A 19836-nucleotide genomic window follows, 5' to 3' on the forward strand; every position below is an offset into this window, starting at 1 on the left:
CATGAGAACAGCAAGGGGGAAATCCACCCCCATGATCCAATCACTTCCCACCAGGCCCCTCCTCCAACACTGAGGGTCACAATTGCACAAGAGATTTCAGCAGTGACACAAATCAAAACCGTATCAGAGTTCAAACTTTCTTGCCCAAAGTTTAACATTGTTGTGCACATTTAATTTCCAGAGCACAGAAATGGTTGGTTTTGTCCATTTCATAGTTGTTCTTTGGCAAGAGGATTTCCCAATATCTTCACATGGTCACTTGAGAAACGCCTTTCTCAAACATAATCTTTCATGTTTTATGAAAAAAGTCAACAAAAAAGCCAAACTCTGTAAAATATTGAAAAATGTTTGTTCTGCACAAAATACGACTGACCATGGCGCAAGGCACAGTCTCAAGACGTCCTGACCAAGGTGGTTGGGTTACAGCTTTCTTTTTTATGTTTTAGAGAGACAGAAGACATCAATCAATACATGTGAGGTATACATTGGTTTGGTGCAGAAGGGTAGGACAACTTAAAGCAGGGGAAAGTGGGTGCTTACAGGTCATAGGAAGATGCCAAGGTTTTCTGTTTGGCAATTGCTTGGAGGAGTTAAGTTATTTTCTAAAGACCTGGAATCAATAGAAATGAGTGTCTGGGTTAACATTAGGGGTTGTGGAGACCAAGGTTTTTATTACATAGATGAAGTCTCATAAGTGGCTGCCCTTAGAGATAATAAATGGTGAATGTTTCCTATGTAGACTTTAAAAGGTGCTAGAATCTCAGTTAATCTCTTCAGGTTTAGGAGGGCCTGGAAGGGGAAAGATCTAGTTATGTTAAGGAGATGCTTTACAGATGCAAAATTTCCCCAACTGCCTTGCAGGGCCATTTCAAAATATGTCAAAGAAATCTATTTTGGGGGTAAAATATTTTTATTTCCTTTTTTATCATGTGAAGTTATACCTGAGTCAGGTTGAAATTTGGTATCTTATTGCTACAAAGAATCTGTTTTGTCAGTTTTAAGATCTGTTTTAATGTCAATTGTCATGGCCTGAACTAGTTTTCAGGATTCTTTAGAATCCCCTTGGCAGATGAATGGAGGGGAATTCAGTTGATTGGGGGAGTTAGAATTTGATTTTTCTGGTCAGGATTGAGCAGAGGAGGCCAAGCGTGGTGGCTCACACCTGTAATCCCAGCACTTTGGGAGGCCAAGGCAGGCGGATCACCTGAAGTCAGGAGTTCGAGACCAGCCTGGCCAACATTGCGAAACCCCATCTCTACTAAAAATACTAAAATTAGGCCAGGCACAGTGGCTCACGCCTATAATCCCATCACTTTGGGAGGCCGAGGCAGGTGGATCACGAGGTCAGGAGTTCGAGACTAGCCTGACTAACATGGCGAAACCCCATCTCTACAAAAAATACAAAAATTAGCTGGGCCTGGTGGTGCATGCCTATAATCCCAGCTACTCAGGAGGCTGAGGCAGGAGAATCACTTGAACCCGGGAAATGGAGGTTGCAGTGAACCGAGATTGTGCCACTGCACTCCAGCCTGAATGACAGAGTGAGACTCTGTCTCAAAAAAAAAAAAAAAAAATTAGCCAGGTGTGGTGGTGCACGCCTGTAATACCAGCCATTTGGGAGGCCGAAGCAAGAGAATCACTTGAACCCAGGAAGCAAAGGTTGCAGTCAGCCTAGAACGCACCACTGCACTCCAGCTTGGGCAACAGAGCAAGACTTCGTCAAAAAAAAAAAAAAAAATTTCCCAGAGGCAACATCAATGGCCAAACTATCATTTTGTTGCATACCATTGCTGGGGTGGTGTGGCTATGTGCCCTGGGTCTATCCTATCCCTTGGTGGGGACTCACGGCCAACAGATGTAGAGCCAAAAGACTTATAGCCAATTTAAATATCCTAGGCCAGATGGGAATGGAAGTGGAGCAGGCATTTATCAAACCTTAAAATTTTGTAATGTAAGCGTCAAGAACCAAAAGTCAAAAGGCAAGGTTACAAAATTGACTTAGCTATAAATTCTACGCATTAAGCTAGAATATCCTCACTTGGCCACTTGAGAAGTGTCTTTCTCAAACATTTTACATTTTATGAAAAAGCCAACAAGAAAAACCCAACTCTGTAAAATATTTTTTAAATTTTATTCTCAGCCAAATATGAGTGACCATGGCCCAAGGCACAGTCTCCAGAGGTCCTGAGAACATGTGCCCAAGGTGATTGGTTTACAACTTGGTTTTATATATTTTAGGGAGACCTAAGACATCAGTCAATACATGTTTTAGTTATAGACTTGTAGCAATTAGCTTGCAAAAGATAAGTACTTTGTTAAAACTTTTTAAGCTACAGAATTTAGAGACTTTTGTTGTGTCACAACGCTTTTAGCAATCTTTTTAATAGTTTGTCCTAAGGTGCTTGATTTTAAAAAACTTTATATAACAATCTGCATAAATCTCATAACTGGGAGCACTATACCCAGGAGGTTTTGTTACCAGATAAGTTCATATCCTCTTTGCAATTTTCTTTTAATTCTACAGGAAAGAGGAAATTATGGTTGGGATGGATGAAAAAGGACCACATACTGGTCCAGGAGGTAAAGTATCTTATTTTGCCAACTGTTTGGGCATCTGTGTGCCCATTTTTTATTTGGAAGATCTAAATTAATTTTGTTGCTCAAAAATCAACCTTTACAATCTTACACATTTACCTCTTCCAAGATAGTGCCTGAGCCTAGAGGGAAGATGCTTATATAGTTTTAGCAGTGGAGCATTAGCATTGAAAATAGATCGGGCCCAATGGGATTCTGAATAGTTTTAAATTTCAGAGATATTAAGCAGAGAGAGAGTGAAAAAGTAACCTTTGTTGTTTTATCCAATTTTGCAAGCTATGTATAGAGTTAGTAATGTTTAAACAAAAGGGACTTAAGCCCTGCCTAGCTCTGACAATGGCAGGAAAAGAAAACTCACAGGTAACTAAACATTTATCTAGTAAGGCATAGAACAAATTATATTAAGATAGATAGATGAAACATTACTCAATGATTACTTATGCCTTTGTATATAGGCCTGGTCCAGTGTCACATGAAAGCAGTTCATTTTGACTGTCATCTTCTCCCAGGTCTGAAGATGGAACTTTGGTCAACTTGAATTTGATGCCAGATATCAATATTGACTGTTAAGATTCAGTAGGTGTCAGGATTCCCTTTCAGATGAGATACATGTACCCAGGAGTCAAAGCCCTGCAACTTAACAGCACAAGGGTTAGTTAATAACATTTCATAAAGACCTTTTTTAAGTGGGGCTAGAGGGATTCTCTCAACTGATGTCTAATCATCAGGCTGGTGGTGGTGATACTGGAGTTTATGACTTGTTGGCAGCTGTGGAAAGATTCTATATCCTTATAGTGATTAATTTTTATAGTTTTAATAAGCCTCCAGCAATAAGTCAAGTCAGAGACTTAATTTGGGATTTGATTTTGAGGATATTTGTCAAAAATGTTAAAAGTCTCAAAATATTTTATTAAAACAGAACCATACAACATTATAAAATAATAGTTAATCATTTAACAAGAGTCACAATCAAAAGACTTCAACAACAATATAGGAAGTTACACAAATATAAAAACATTAACCCTTTCAAAGTTTGTTTTTTAAGTATTTTTTAAAACCTAATTAAAACAACACAGGAATTATTTTGATAAAATGTAAAATCACTGTTCCTTAGGCTAATCACCAAAAAAGTAAAACAACAACAACAAAAAAGACCTATGGTAGCAATTATTTTTCCTTATGGGAAGCTTATTTGAATAACCTGAAAGTCAAACCTGCATCCCAGGACTTCTCAAGGACAGAAAGGCTAAAAACAGCAGAGTATAGCAGAATTTGAACTTCTAAGATAATCTCAGAAATTTCAAGTTTAAAAAAGAATTACATAATTAAAATTTAAAAATTTCTTGCAATTTCATTGAGTAAATCAATATTTTAAGAAAATCTAGTCTACCAAAACTTTAGTTTTATATTAGTGTATTTTTAGTATCAAAGCACAATTTCTAGAAGATGATTAAATAATTTCCTTTCCAGTATAGCCAACTTGATCACACACAACATTTCTTTTATAAATTCTGTTTTTTACAAACCCTATTATGACTTTCACATACTATTTATGACATGCTTGAACTTTCTGTTTTATTCTAGGACAAAAATTTATCATACAAGATTCTTTTTCACACAAAATTATTTTCCTTTTAAACTCTATTACCAAAAAATACTGCTTTTATAGCTATAGCTTTCTTTACATTTCTTTTACTTACTATCAGCTCATTTTACCCTGTTTCAAAGTAACCCTTGAATTAGACAAAAATTATTTACTTTTATTAAGAACACATTTTTATGTGTTATAATTTTTCTTATTTTCATCAGAATATATCTTTTTTGACATGTTTTACATGTAGAATTATATATTAAATTCAATTTTTATTTTTAGTAACCTTACTTTTTTGTGAAGACCTAGTAAATAGGAAATCTTAAATTGTTTATTACATGAGCATTTTATAGATGAAAACCATTTTATAATTAATTTGTTTGAAAATGTTTTTGTATATATAATCTTTTAAAACAATTGGATATGACCCACATATTTAATAATTATCTCTTATTTAACTTAACATAACTTTAAGAATTTAAAATTACAGGACAAGTTTATTTATAAACATTTATTCCATTGCATTTATTTGACTATTTATTTATTTTTAATATTTTACCTAGAGTACTTATGAAAACTGTGATGTTAGACAAAGCTAGTCATTATTTAAAGTTATTTCTCTGTTAACCAATTTTACAGCATGTGAATATCAGGTGTTTAACTAAGTATGAAATTTACAGTTAAATAAATGTTTTTTTTTTTTTTGCTGATAACTCAGGATTTATCTGTTTTCATTAGACCAACAATATTAAATGCCTTATTTATCAAAAATTACACAAAGATCATAGATTTGGGGCTGAGTTTATACTTCTATATCCTTTGTGCAAAACTTTAACACCTTATAAAATATCTATAAGAGATAAACACAAAACCACCTGACCAGTAAATCTAGACAAAATGTGTGCTGACAATTCTGAAGACATTTCTAATTTTATTTTACCAATAATTTTAAAGTCAGCTTATTTGTTAAAGATTTACTTAAGTCACATGAACTAGAAAAGCACTGGGCTTATTTACTTAATTTATGAGTACTCCTTTATTGTAAAGCCAATTTGGTACTTTGTGGTCACAACACATTTAAAAAAATGGATGTACGTACATACAAACACATCTAAACACATACACACACATACAAACAAAGATCTTATAGCTTTTATTTCAGAACTCTAACCATGAGATAAATACAAACTCACCAGTTTGAAAAAAAAAAAGAAAGAAAAAGAAATGGTTGGATGCAGACAGTGGTTTTTATCTCAACTCCAGTAGAAAAGTAACAACAGATTTAAAGCAGGCAGAAAAGAAAATAGAGAAATACACATAAAACTTTAAAGACTCTGTATTCGCAGGTTGACTTTTTTTAAAGACTCTATATTCGCAGGTTGACTTTTGACCTCTGAATTTTTCTTGATGTAATTTAGCCACAAGTTTAAAATGTGCCCAAGAATAGACCATAATATGTAACCAGCTGGAGTATTAGAAAACCTGGCATGCCTTCAAACTTTTCCATTTACACAAATGCTTGCAAGTAGAGGCATCATAAAACCAAACAACGTGCCCAAAAGGGGGTTGTTATCTTTGTATCTCCTCATTCTTTGATTATTTGTTTCCCTTTTTTTAATTTTCTTTAAGGGAGGAACCAAACTGTAGTCTGCGTTTCAATGGAGTGGAGCTGAGAAGTTCAGTCTCTCGTTGATTTACACAAGGGACAGTTCAGTTTCTCAAGCAAATGCACAAACAAGCCAAGTGAGATTAATTTGGGGAGAAAGAGGCAATGGAAAAGATCCTTCAGAATGCTTTCTGAATCAAAATTAGGATCCTGAACAACAACTTCCTAGGAAAAGAACCAGCTCAGAATAAAGCAGAAGACTGTCAACTGAGCAGGAGGTTCAGGGCTGAGGAGGACTTACCAGTTTCACTCAAGAAGAAGCTTGGAGTTGGGGGGCTTTCAATGGGCCCCTGCTGGTACCTTAGCTCTGGGTTTGGGTGACTCTTTCAGGGTTCTGAGTCTTCTCTGAGGCCCCATATGTAGGGTGCCAATTAATATTGACTAAAAAAGCCAAACTGTAACATATGTGAAGAGGTTTATTCTAAGCCAAATATGAGTAGCCATGGCCCAAGGCATGGTCTCAAGAGGTCCTGAGAACATGTGCTCAAGGTGGTTGGGCTACAGCTTTCTTTTCTATGTTTTAGAGAGACATAAGACATCAATCAATACATGTGAGGTATCCATTGGTTTGGTCTAGAAGGGCAGGACAACTTAAAGCAGGGGAAAGTGGGTGCTTACAGGTCATAGGAGGATTCCAAGATTTTCTGATTGGCAATTGCTTGAAAGAGTTAAGTTATTTTCTAAAGACCTGGAATCAATAGAAAAGAATGACTGGGTTAACATAAGGGGTTGTGGAGACCAAGGTTTTTATTACATAGATGAAGTCTCATAAGTGGCTGCCCTTAGAGATAATAGATAGCAAATGTTTTCTATTTAGACTTTTAAAAGGTGCTAGAGTCTCAGTTAATCTCTTCAGGTTTCGGAAGGCCTGGAAGAGGAAAGATCTAGTTATGTTAATGAGATGCTTTACAGATGCAAATGTTTCCCAATGGCTCTGCAGGTCCATTTCAAAATAGGGCCAAAAAACATACTTTGGGGTAAAATATTTTTATTTCCATTTTTATCATGTGAGGTTATACTAGAGTCAGGTTGGACTTTGGTATCTTATTGCTACAAAGAATCTGTTTTGTCAGTGTTAAGATCTGTTTTTTTTCTTTGTTTTTGTTTGTTTGTTTTGAGAAGTGGTCTCACTTTGTCACCCAGGCTGAAATGCAGTGGCACAATCTCAGCTCACTGCAACCTCTGCCTCCCAGGCTCAAGCGATTCTCCTGCCTCAGCCTCCCAAGTTGCTAGGACTAAGGTGTATGTCACCATGCCTAGCTAATTTTTGTATTTTTGCAGAGACAGGGTTTCACCATGTTGCCCAGGCTATTCTTGAACTCCTGACTTCAAGGGATACGCCCACCTCAGCCTCCCAAAGTGTTGACATTATAGGCATGAGCCACCTCACCAGGCCAAGATCTGTTTTAATGTTCATGCTGGTCAGTTATGCCTGAAATCCAAATGGGAGAGGGTATAATGAGGCATGTCTGACCACCTACTTCCTTCCCTTTATGGCCTTAACTAGTTTTTCAGGTTTCTTTGGAATCTCTTTGGCAGAAGTGTGGGATCCATTCAGTCAATTGGGGGGTTAGAATTGCATTTTTGGTCATGAAACTTGACCTTGAAAGTTATTTTATGAATATGAACCATTTTCTTTTTTTTATTATTATACTTTAAGTTTTGGGATACATGTGCAGAATATGCAGGTTTGTTACATAGGTATACACATGCCATGGTGGTTTGTGGCACTCATCAACCTGCCGTCTACATTAGGTATTTCTTCTAATGCTATCCCTCCCCTAGTCCCCCACCACTGACAGGCCCCAATGTGTGATGTTCCCCTCCCTGTGTCCACGTGTTCTCATTGATCAACTCCCACTTATGAGTGATAACATTCAGTGTTTGGTTTTCTGTTCCTGTGTTAGTTTGCTGAGAATGATGGTTTCCAGCTTCATTCATGTCCCTGCAAAGGACATGAACTCATCCTTTTTTGTGGCTGCATAGTATTCCATGGTGTATATGTGCCACATTTTCTGTATCCAGTCTATCATCAATGGGCATTTAGGTTGGTTCCAAGTCTTTGCTATTGTGAACATTGCCGCAATAAACATATGTATACGTGTGCATGTGTCTTTGTAGTAGAATGATTGATCATCCTTTGGGTATATACCCAGTAATGGGATTACTGGGTCAAATGGAATTTCTGATTCTAGATCCTTAAGGAATCGACACACTCTTCCACAATGGTTGAACTAACTTACACTCCCACCAACAATGTAAAAGCTTTCCTATTTCTCCACATCCTCTCCAGCATCTGTTGTTTCCTGACTTTTTAATGATTGCCAAATACCTAATGACTTTTTAATGATGGCCCCAAATACCTAATCCTGATGGTAATGGTATTAAGAGGTAAGGCCTATGGGAGGTGATTTGGTCATGAGGCTCTACCCCCATGAATGGGATTAGTATCTTTAAAAATGTGGCCTGAGGGAGCTCTTTTACTTCTACTACCATATGAGGACATAGCTAGAAGGTGCCATCTTTGAAGCAGAGATTGAGCCCTCATTGTTCACCACATTTTCTGGCACCTTAATGTTCGAAATCCCTGACTCCAGGACTCTCAGTAAATTACGTTTTTAAAAACTACCCAGTCCAAGTTACATTGTTATAGCACCCTGAAAGAATCAAGGTATAAATTGATAGCAAGAAGTGGTGTGCTGCTCTAACAAATACCTACAAATGCGGATGCAGCTTGGGAACTAGGTAATGGGTAGAGGCCGTAAGAATGCAAAGGATCAGGCTAGAAAAAGCCTACATTTCTGTGAGCAGAGTGTTAAGAGTGATCTGGTTATGGCTCAGAAGAGGAGAGCTGTAAACAATGCCTAATCTTCTTAGAGATTTCCTAAGAGGTCATGAACAGAATTTTGGTATAAATCTGGATGGTAAAGGCCATTCTGATGAAGTCTCAGGTGAAAATGAGAAATGTTATCAGAAACTGGAGGAAAAGCCATCCCTCTTATAAAGTGGCAAATAACCTGGCTGAACTGTGTATGTATCCTAGGGCTTTGTAGAAGGTAGAACTTCTGAGCAATGATAGTATAGTTAGTGAAATAAATATCTAAGCAAAGTGTTGAGGGTGTGGTATGGCCTCTCTTGAATGCTTGTAGTAAAATACAAGAAGATAGAAACAAATTAAAAAGAATTTATAATCAAAAGGGAAGCAGAATGTAAAGATCTGAAAAATTTTCAGTGTGGCTATGTTGTGAAGAGTTAATGAAAAAGCATATTCAGAAGAGAATACTAAAGGTATGACCAAGCCACCATTTGATAAGAAGATTAGTAGGGATAGAAGGAAGGCAGATGCTATTCTGCATGACAATAAGAGAATGACCCTAAAGGCATTTCAGAGACCATCCAGCCTGCCACTCACATCACAGGCTCAGAATACCAAACCTGGGGCGTAAAATGAGGTCAAAAGAGGGACCTTGGGCATCCAAGGAACCTCAGTGCTTGCTGCCCTGAACTACCTCAAGTCTCTGCTCCCTACATTCTGGCACAGCATTTTTCAGCTCCCTCTCTCATCAGATGTGTCTCAAATGGGCCCAGATGTGGTTCAGGCCACCACTCTAAAGTGCACAGGCAGTAAAAATCTTGGCAGCATCAACACAGTGCCATCTCCACAGGAGCACAGAGCAAAATGAGCTGTAGGGACATGGCTACCTCCACCTATATTACTAAGGGTACCCCCAGAGAGCTGCAGGGCATGGACAAAGATGTCCCACAGGAATAGGACTACAATAAAGAGTCACCACTGGGACAATGTCTATTAAAGCCATGGAGGGACCACCATAAAGGCAAAGTCTGGTAAAACCATGAGGGCAGGGCCATCCCAGAGACCTCAGATTGGTAAAGCCACCAGTGTGCAACTCCAGCCTAGGAGAACCACAAACACAAGACTCCAACACATGAGCACTGTGGCACGGGCTATGCACAGAAAAGTCATTGGGAATGGGACCACTTAAAGCCTTGGGGGCCCAATCCTCATCCAAGTGTGTGTGAAAGGCACAACACTGAGTCAAAGAAGATTATTCTCCAGCCTTAAGTTTTAATATTGTTTGTGCTCTTGGGTTTTAGACTTCCTTGAAACATATTACCCCTTTTCCTTTCTTCTCTCTCCCTTATGGAATGGGAATTTCTAACTTATGCCTGTCCCACCACTGTATTTTGGAAACATAAAACTTGTTTAACTTCAAAAGCTCAGAGTAGAAGGGGAATTTGGCTCAGAATGAATGATACCTTGAGTCTCACCCAAATCTAATGTAGATGATATTTAGATGAGACTTTGAACTTTAAACTTTTGAGTTGATGCAAAAACAGGTTAAGAATTTGGGGGCTATTGACGGGCACGGTGGCTCACGCCTGTAATCCCAACACTTTGGGAAGCCAAGGTGGGTGGATCACGAGGTCAGGAGTTCAAGACCAGCCTGGCCAACATATTGAAACCCCGTCTATACTAAAAATACAAAAATTACCCAGGCATAGTGGCACACGCCTGTAGAACCAGCTACTCAGGAGGCTGAGGCACGAGAATCACTTGAGCCTGGGAGGTGGAGGTTGCAGCGAGCCAAGATTGCACCACTGCACTCCAGCCTGGGTAACAGAGTGAGACTCCGTCTCAGGAAAAAAAAAAAAAAAAAAAAAAAGAATTTGGGGGCTATTAGGATAGGACGAATATATTTTGCATGTGGGAAAGACACAAATTTGGGGGGCCCAAGGGTGGGAAGGTATGTTCTAAAAGTCTGTATCCCCCAAAATTTATATGTTGAAACCTAACCCCCAAGGTGATATTATTAAGAGATGTAGCCTTTGGAAGCTGATTAGATAATGGAGGGTCAGTCATACTGAATGGGATTAGTTCCCTAATAAAACAGACGTGAGAGAGCTTGTCACCTCTTCTGCCATGTGAGCACATAGATAGAAGGTGCCATCTTTGAAGCAGAGAGTGAGCCTTCAACAGATAATGAATGTGCTGGGGCCTTGATCTTGGACTTCCCAGACACCAGAACTGTGAGCAGTAAGTTTTATTATTTATAAAAGATTATAAATTACCTAGCTATGGTATTTTGCTACAGCAGCCTGAATGGACTAAAATAAGGCTGATATATTTTATTGATAATTTCAAAGAATCTGTTTAAAATTCATTGATTATTAATTTTTGGCTTTCTATTCCTGTGATTTCACTTTCAAAATGATTGACTCAATTCTTCTCATTTGCTTGGATTAATTATTTGTTTATTAACATTTGGTAAGATTAGTTCATTCTTTTCAGTCTTATTACCTTAATTTTCAAAACTGTTTTATTTAACACTTGGTTGAGCTTATGATAATAAATAAATAAACATTTTAATAAAGTCATTAATGGATAAAGGCTTTCCTCTGAGAAAAGCATCTGCAGGCATAATAGGATTTGACTTGATGTATTTTGCCTTTAATTATTCTCTGGATATTATGTAAGTTCCCTTTTTATTTCCTATTTGAGTAAAAGAGAATCTTAAACGTGTTTATTAATTTCAGATTGGATAAGATTTTGGTAACGTTTCTTTACTTCCAAATTTATTGAATAGACAAATGATATGGATGGCTAAATGCTTACTATTTTAATACACTAAATGATTTTAAGCCAAAAGACTGATAAACCTATTAAAAATTCTCATTCTTGCCGGGCGCAGTGGCTCACACCTGTAATCCCAGCACTTTAGGAGGCCAAGGTGGGCGGATCACTTGAGGTCAGGAGTTTGAGACCAGCCTGGCCAACATGGGGAAACCCCGTCTCTACTAAAAAATACAAAAATAGGCCGGCGTGGTGGCAGGCACCTGTAATCTCACCTACTCAGGGGGCTGAGGCAGGAGAATCACTTGAACCTGGGAGGTTGGAGGTTGCGGTGAGCCAAGATCAGGCCACTACACTCCAGCCTGGGCGACAGAGCCAGAAGTCCATCTCAAAAAAAAAAAAAAAAAAAAAACTCATTCTCTAATTGTGAGATGTAAAGTGTTATATTTAATACGTAAATTGTGTTTATTGATTGAATAATTCAGTTCTTTATGTCTTTTACAGGAATTTAAAGACTGATTTATGCATAAAACAAGAGAATCAGAAGTATTAAATTTAATCAGTGCTTATTATGGCATGGTCCATTTATATCAGTGTTTTTCTTTTTGAGAGTATTTCCTTATTTTCTGAATCCATGTATAAATAAAAGCTATTTTCTACTAAAAAAAAACCATGGTAACATGGATCAATAAATAATACAGATCAAAGCAGAACTAAACAAAATAGAGATGAAAAACCAACACAAAGGATCAACAAAATGAAAAATTGATTCTTTGAAAATATAAACAAAACTGCCGGGCACGATGGCTCACTCCTGTAATCCCAGCACTTCGGGAGGCCGAGACGGGTGAATCACTTGAGGTCAGGAGTTCGAGATCAGTGTGGCCAAAATGGTGAAATCCCATCTCTATTAGAAATAAAAAAAGTAGCCAGGCATGGTGGCGCACGCCTGTAAACTCAGCTACTAGGGAGGCTGAGGCACAACAATCGCTTGAACCCAGGAGATGGAGGTTGCAGTGAGCCAAGATCACACCACTGCACTCCAGCCTGGGTGACAGTTTTATATTTATATATATATATACACACACACACACACACACATATGAACCTGATAAACCACTAGCTAGACTAACCAAGAAAAGAACAGACCCAAATAAACAAAATCAGAAATGGCAAAGGAGAGATTACCACTGATACCACAGAAATACAAAAGATCATCAGAGAGTATTATGAACGACTATACACTAACGAACTGGAAAACCTAGAATATGCAGTCTATATATACACAATGGAATACTCTTCAGCCATTAAAAAAATGAAATCATGTATTTGCAGCAACTTGGATGGAACTGAAGATCATTATGTTAAGTAAAATAAGCCAGGCACAGAAAGGAAAATATAGCTCTCATTCATCTGTAGGAGCTAAAATACTTGTTGGCATGGCGGTGGAGCGTGGAATGATAGATACCAGAGACAGGGAAGGGTGTATTTGCGGGAGAGCAGTGGGGCTGAAGAGAGTTGGTTAATGCGTAGAAACATACAGTTAGAAAAAATAAGTTCTAAACTTTGATAGAAGAGTAAGGTGACTATAATCAACACTTTTCTGTAGTTTTAAAATAGCTGGAAGAAAGGACTTGAAATGTACCCAACACATAGAAATGATAAATACTTTGTTGATAGGTAACTTAAATATCATGAATTGATCATTACACATTGTATGCATGTAACAAAATTTCACATGTACCCTTAAATATATACAAATATAATGTATCAAAAAATTAAAAATAGAAAATTAAGAAAATAAATAATAAATTAAAAAGCTTAAAATATGGAAAGTAAAAAGCTGTTTAATAGTATTGAAAAGTGCTTCTGTTGCAATCTTAAATGAGGTCCACAGCAAGCATACATTACTTTTTTTGTTTTTTTAAGTGTCTGTTATGGAAGGAGAGTATAGAAATGTGTTACTCTCTGTAAGGCAATTTCTGTAATATACAAATTATGCCTAACTACCTCTATTGGCTATGCTTAGAAAAGGATTGTGGCAGACCAATTCTCCCTGACAATCACACAGACAGGCCTGCATGACAGTCACACAGGCAGGCCTGCATAGCACCTCAGTTACACAGACAAATTTCTACAGAGTGGCCTTAACATTGAGCAAATAGTTTAACCGAGGGAAATCGATGCCCAGACATCAAAGCTAGAAATGAAACATATGGTCAAGGCCGGGCGCGGTGGCTCACGCCTATAATCCCAGCGCTTTGGGAGGCCAAGGAGGGCAGATCACCTGAGGCCAGGAGTTCGAAACCAGCCTGACCAATATGGAGAAACCCTAACTCTACTAGAAATACAAAATTAGCCGGGCGTGGTGGCGCATGCGTGTAATCCCAGCTACTCGGGAGGCTGAGGCAGGAGAATCGCTTGAGTCAGGGAGGCGGATGTTGCAGTGAGCGGAGATCGCGCCATTGCACTCCAGCCTGGGCAACAACAGCGAAACTCCGTCTCAAAAAACAAAAGAAAAGAAAGAAACATATGGTCAGTAGGAACCTTGCATGGGCTTCTCTGGAACAAGCCAAAAGAATGGAGACAGTCTTACATTCCTAGTGCCAGGACCCATCTCGGGTCAATGAAATCTGAGACGAGTCAAGGTAACAGAGGCAGCTGTTTGAATTCATTGGAGAGTCCAAGGCAGCTCTCCGGACCAAGCTGTAAAGGAAATAAGATAGAAATAATCATTCTGGTACCACAGTAGACAGGCTTTGAAGGTACTGGGGCCCTTTTAATTGGACTTAGCAAGCATTTTTTTTGCCTCTGACATTCTAGTTGAAGCAAATTTAGTTACCAATAGACATAGGCGAATGCTATATTGCAGTAGGCACATAACCCCAACCTATATAAGCACTAAGAAAATTGTTACACTTTGAGTTGGTCTGGTGGAATTATCTCCAGCGTTCTTCCTGTATCCAGTTACAGCAATAAATTCCTGTGTTTCCTAGTTTGCCTGCTTTTCCGTACTAGGCCTCTAGAAAATGCAGCGGGCCGGGCTTCGTTCCTGGAACAGGAGTAACTCCCAAACAAGTATTAGTGTAGGACTGAAAATAAACGCAGAATATCTTGAGAGTCTCAAAGGAAAATAGGGTGGCTAGAGAGGCCTTTCTCTAAGTCTTGAACTTCTAGCATTTTATTCTCTCTCTTAAGCTTGGAGACTTCACACTTATCCTTTCAGGTAGAAAATCTGATACTATGGGAAAGTACTGGATATAGAATGTTGAGTAGAACTGCACAGATTGCATATAATGAAAGCAGAACTCCATAGACAAGGTCAGGTGTCAATTAAATTTCTGAAATAACAATATTCCTGATGAGGGTGGGTGGTTTTAGGTCTCAGTTTGATTCACATGGAAAACAAAAGCGGAAGTTGAGTAGTAAGGCAAGGTTGCCCCCAAACTGGACAAAACATAAGGCAGCCATGTTTGCCGGAGTTTTTTCAGACACGAGGGGCGGGAGAAGAGGGATCTAGACACGGCTTCTTGGCGTATCTGGAGCACTACTGCCATCGTGAGGATGAAGTTTCATGAAACCCTACGCCATTACACTGTTCTCGAATTCTGGAGAACAGTATTTTTCTCTGTTGGGGAAATTCTGATCTGTGGGAAGGAGGAAGAGGCGTGGGGCTCCAAGCTAGGTCTTCTTGCCTTCTCCTCTAAGACCTTAAGATAGACCTGGACATTGGCGGTATCTTGGTGTAGAACCTGGAGAGTGAGGACTTAGAATGAACCAGCCCCTGCCGGGCGGTCCTGGCACAGAAAGTCGTGAGGCGGGGCCTCGGTTCCTCCTCTGGGCAGGACTGCAGGAACCCGCTCAAAGACAAATGCAGGCTCTTGTGGGCATCTGTCTCCTGTTCCTGCCCCTTGGAGCAAAAGTCAGTAGGTTTTCACATGGTATTATCTTACTACGGGTCGTTGGCTCTCTTGTGGCATCAGTATCCGCACACAATGAACAACGTTCTTCCAGGGGAGGTTTACAGGATTTGCTCTTAGAACCTTCACTCTCCAGGTTCTATACCAAGGTACCGCCAATGTCCAGGTCTCTTTTAAAGCCTCAAACGAGACTAAGCAAGGACTCCCAGCATGGAGGCGAACCCTCTTCCACCTTTTACCAGACCACACCTGCCCCAACAGGTAGTCCTCACTAGAACTCTTTAATGGCGTAGGGTTTCGTTAAACGATATCCTCACGATGGCAGTAGAGCTCCAGATATGCCAATAAACCTCACCTTGGAGAACTCCCGCTCTTCTTGTGTGAAAAAACGCCACCCATAGACAAAGGCGCCACCAAACATGGGTGCCTTGCATTTTGCCTTCTTTGGGGCCACCTGGTCTTACTGCTGCACTTTTGCTTTTGTTTTTGTTTTTGTTTTTCTTTTGAGACGGAGTCTCGCTCTGTCGCCCAGGGTGGAGTGCAGTGGCACGATCTCAGCTCACTGCAACCTCCGCCTCCCGGGTTCAAGCAATCCTCCTGCCTCAGCCTCCCAAGTAACTGTGATTACAGGCACCGCACCCAAGTCGAGCTAATTTTTGTATTTTTAGTAGAGACGAGGTTTCACCATGTTAGCCAGGTTGATCACGAACTCCTGACCTCAGGTGATCCGCCCGCCTCGGCCTCCCAAAGTGCTGTGATTACAGACGTGAGCCACCCCACCTGGCCTTGCTTTTGTCTTCCGTTTGAAATCAAACCAAACTCTAAACCACGCACCCTCGTCAAGAATCTTATTATTTCAGAAATTAAATGTCTTCTTGATCTAGTCTATATGGGTATGATTTACTTCACAGAATTATATGTCCAGTACTTTCCAAGGCATCAAACTGTCTCCTTCAGGGGATAAATTCAATGGATGAGGGCACAAAAAGGAGAAAGTTGCTAGAAGCTTAGAGATTTTCGCTGGCAAACAATTTACAAATCCTGGTGGTCTCTGTTCTGGCTCCCCTCCCAGACAACCAGGGAGTTCTTCATGTTGTAGCTCATGTGTTGCATTGTAGGCAACAATGTGGCATGCATGAATCATAGAGAAGGGACCAGATAGCTGTCATTACTGCATGTCAAATATGTTCCGCATGGCATGATACTCATAGTACATATGTTCAATTCCTGTCCAGGTTACTCAGTGTTTCATCTCGGGGTCTCATCATCTAACATCAAAACACAGCATGTTCCCATGCCATTACATATTCTTCAGGTATTTCCTGAGACTTTATGGTGTGTGTGTGTCTGTCTGCATTTTATAATTTGTCTTTTAGGTATAATGTTTACAGTATTCTCCCACTAATTAATTAAAAAATAATGGCTGCCAAAGATTCGGAAAAATCCACATACTACTAAAGAAGAAAAACACTACCATACAACGTGTCAAGGCAACTAACCTTTTGGATCATTTCTGTGTATATCTTTCAATATATATATACATTCTTGATTTCATGTAAAAAATAAATCTGTATTAAAACTGGATTATAGGCTGGGCACGGTGGCTCACACCTGTAATCCCAGCACTTTGGGAGGCCAAGGTGGGCGGATCACCTGAGGTCAGGAGTTCGTGATCAACCCGGCCAACACAGTGAAACTTCATCTCTACTAAAAATACAAAACTTAGCGGGCACCTGTAATCCCAGCTACTCAGGAGGCTGGGGCAGGACAATCACTTGAACCTGGGAGGCAGAGGGTGCAGTGAGCCAAGATCATGCCACTGCACTCCAGCCTGGGCAACAGAGGGAAACTTTGTCTCAAAAACAAAACAAAACAAAACAAAAAAACTGGATTACATTGTACATTGTGGATTGAATCAGACCAAGTATGTATGTTAACAAAGGTTTGAGGAGCATGAATTAATTTGAATGTCATCAATACTATCTTATATGTCAACATTTTAAGCCTTCATTATAAACAAAGGTAAATCTTAAAACTATGCCCTCGAAAACATTGCTTTAGAAAAGTAGACACTATTTTTTGTTTGAATTTTTACAGATACATCACAATGTGCATATTGGCTCTCTAGAACACATACATTATTATATATTTGGTTTAAGGTTATCACATCTTAGAAGTAGAGTAAAAAATATTTTACTTTGTCATTTACCGTGTGGAAGGGTTTAATCCTCAAGGTTCAATAATTTACTTTTCTCACTAAATCAGACACAGGGAATGGCTGCTTATGAGGACATAGAATGCAATTAAGATTTTGTGAGGACTAAAGGGATTACCTGGTGCAGATGAATGACATGTATCCAACCTAAATGGGAATGATAGGCTCATTGCCCCTCCACACTATCCTCCCTTGCAGAAGAAACCAATCAACCTCCTGTCACTACCACTGGGATTCAGCTAGGTGTGATTTCCTTACCAGGCTTCTATCCACTGCCTAGGCACACAGCCTCTATTAAAGATAGTTAGCAAGGAATGAATAAACAATTCTTTAGCCTAAGGAATTCTAGGTCTGAGACCAGCAACTTTTCTAGCTTTGTTACACTAAGTAGCTAGTCAGGTATAAGCAGAGCAGGTGAGGCTCTCCCCACCCACCAGGAATGTCAGGCGACCATCAGGCGATAGTCAAGCATTTGTCACACTGCCTCTCTAAAATAATAACTGGGTGCACCCTGCACCAAGAAGCAGTTTCCCAATAGATAAAAACACCTGAAATTGGTAATCAGCAGCTTCCAGTAAGATCTCAGGAATTGGTCAAGTGGGCTTCACATTAAGAGGCAAAATGGTGGAATTTAACTGGTATATGGCCTTCCAGGGATATTGCACGGTAAAGGGAAGAATGCCTCACCTGAGCATGTGTACAGCTTCAGTAAATACACTGCGCATGCAGGCAGCCTGCCGCAATGGAAGAATCAAAAGAAAAGGGACACAAGATGCCGGAAGTAGGCCACCATATAAAATCCTAGGTCCAAGGTCAAACGGAGCACTTGACCAAGATGTCTGCTTGGCCCTCTTCCAAGTGTACTTTACTTTCTTTTCATTTCTGCTCTAAAGCTTTTGAATAAACATCACTCCTGCTCTAAAACTTTCCTTGGTCTCTTCTTCTGCCTTATGCCCCTCAGTCGGATTCTTTCTTCTCAGAAGGCAGGAATCGAGGTTGCTCCAGACCTGTTTGGATTCAACGCTGGTAGCACAGATAACTTCAACCGCTAACATATTTATACAAATACAACCCAAAGAAAGCCAAACACCATTTCATAGTTGACAGTGTTTACTGTATGATTGTTATACCAAATAGGCCAAATATATCATTTTTGGACTTCAGAGGACTTAATATCTAAAATAGTAATTATGTCAGAAAAAAACATAATTTATAATTTAATTTTGGAAGCTTTGTCAAATATCAATGGTTTAAAACACTTGATATTATAAAATCAAATCCCAGGTCACCATAAGTCATTTAATTAGCCAAAACAATAACTCAAAATGTTTTAAAACGGAAAAAACCTTTACTCATTAAGAGGGAGACTTAGCTCTCCAAACAATCTGTCTTTTTTTCTTTCCCTTCTTCTTCCTACAGTTTATTCAAAAGGCAAACAAAAATCTTTCATCATTTCTTAATATTACATGAAAATCTTGTTCAAGAGAGAAAGCCAAATTTCACCATTGTATTAGTGCACTATTGATGTCAAACCCAAATCTTAATGAAACCTTATGGACAAATCTATCCAATTTTAATGTCTGACCATAAGGTAAGATTCTTATAAATCTTTTATAATTCTTTGCCAATTTTTGTTAAAGAGCAAATTAGTGCTGTAAGAAAACTCTGTTGTACTTTTTTTTTTTTTTTTTTGAGACGGAGTCTTGCTCTGTCGCCCAGGCTGGAGTGTAATGGCGCTATCTCGGCTCACTGCAACCCCCACTTCCCAGGTTCAAGCAATTCTCCTGCCTCAGCCTCCTGAGTAGCTGGGATTACAGGTGCCCGCCACCACACCCAGCTAATTTTTGTATTTTTAATAGAGATGGGGTTTCACCATGTTGGTCAGGCTGGTCTCGAACCCCTGACCTCGTGATCCACCCGCCTCAGCCTCCCAAAGTGCTAGGATTACAGGTGTGAGCCACCATGCCCAGCCAACTCTGTTGTACTTTTATTCCAATGTTCAATTTATGGAAAAATTAAATAGTACCCCTTTAACTTTAGCTAATATGTTCACACACAGAATTTCATTTACAATTTATTTGTCACAAGCCTTCCACAAGTGTTCAAACCTTCAGATTTTTCTACCTAACTTAAAACATTATTATTTTAGAGAGGCAGTGTGACAACTGTTTGACTACCGCCTGATGGTCAGCTGACATTCCCAGTGGGTCGGCAAGAGCCCTCTCCTGCCCTGCTCATATCTGACTAGCGACCTAC

General features: G+C 39.3%; 1 protein-coding gene across 1 annotated transcript in view; it reads right to left on the minus strand.

Moving 5' to 3' along the window:
* Positions 1-2117: 2117 nt before the first annotated feature.
* LOC100611487 (uncharacterized) overlaps positions 2118-19836 on the minus strand; it is a 106408-nt gene continuing 88689 nt past the window's right edge. The window contains exon 14 of the mRNA XM_054676495.2: positions 2118-14151. The gene's annotated coding sequence lies outside the window, so the exon portion shown is untranslated. The remainder of the gene's footprint in view (positions 14152-19836) is intronic.

The sequence above is a fragment of the Pan troglodytes genome, chromosome X (assembly GCF_028858775.2).
Source record: "Pan troglodytes isolate AG18354 chromosome X, NHGRI_mPanTro3-v2.0_pri, whole genome shotgun sequence".
Lineage (NCBI taxonomy): Eukaryota > Metazoa > Chordata > Mammalia > Primates > Hominidae > Pan > Pan troglodytes.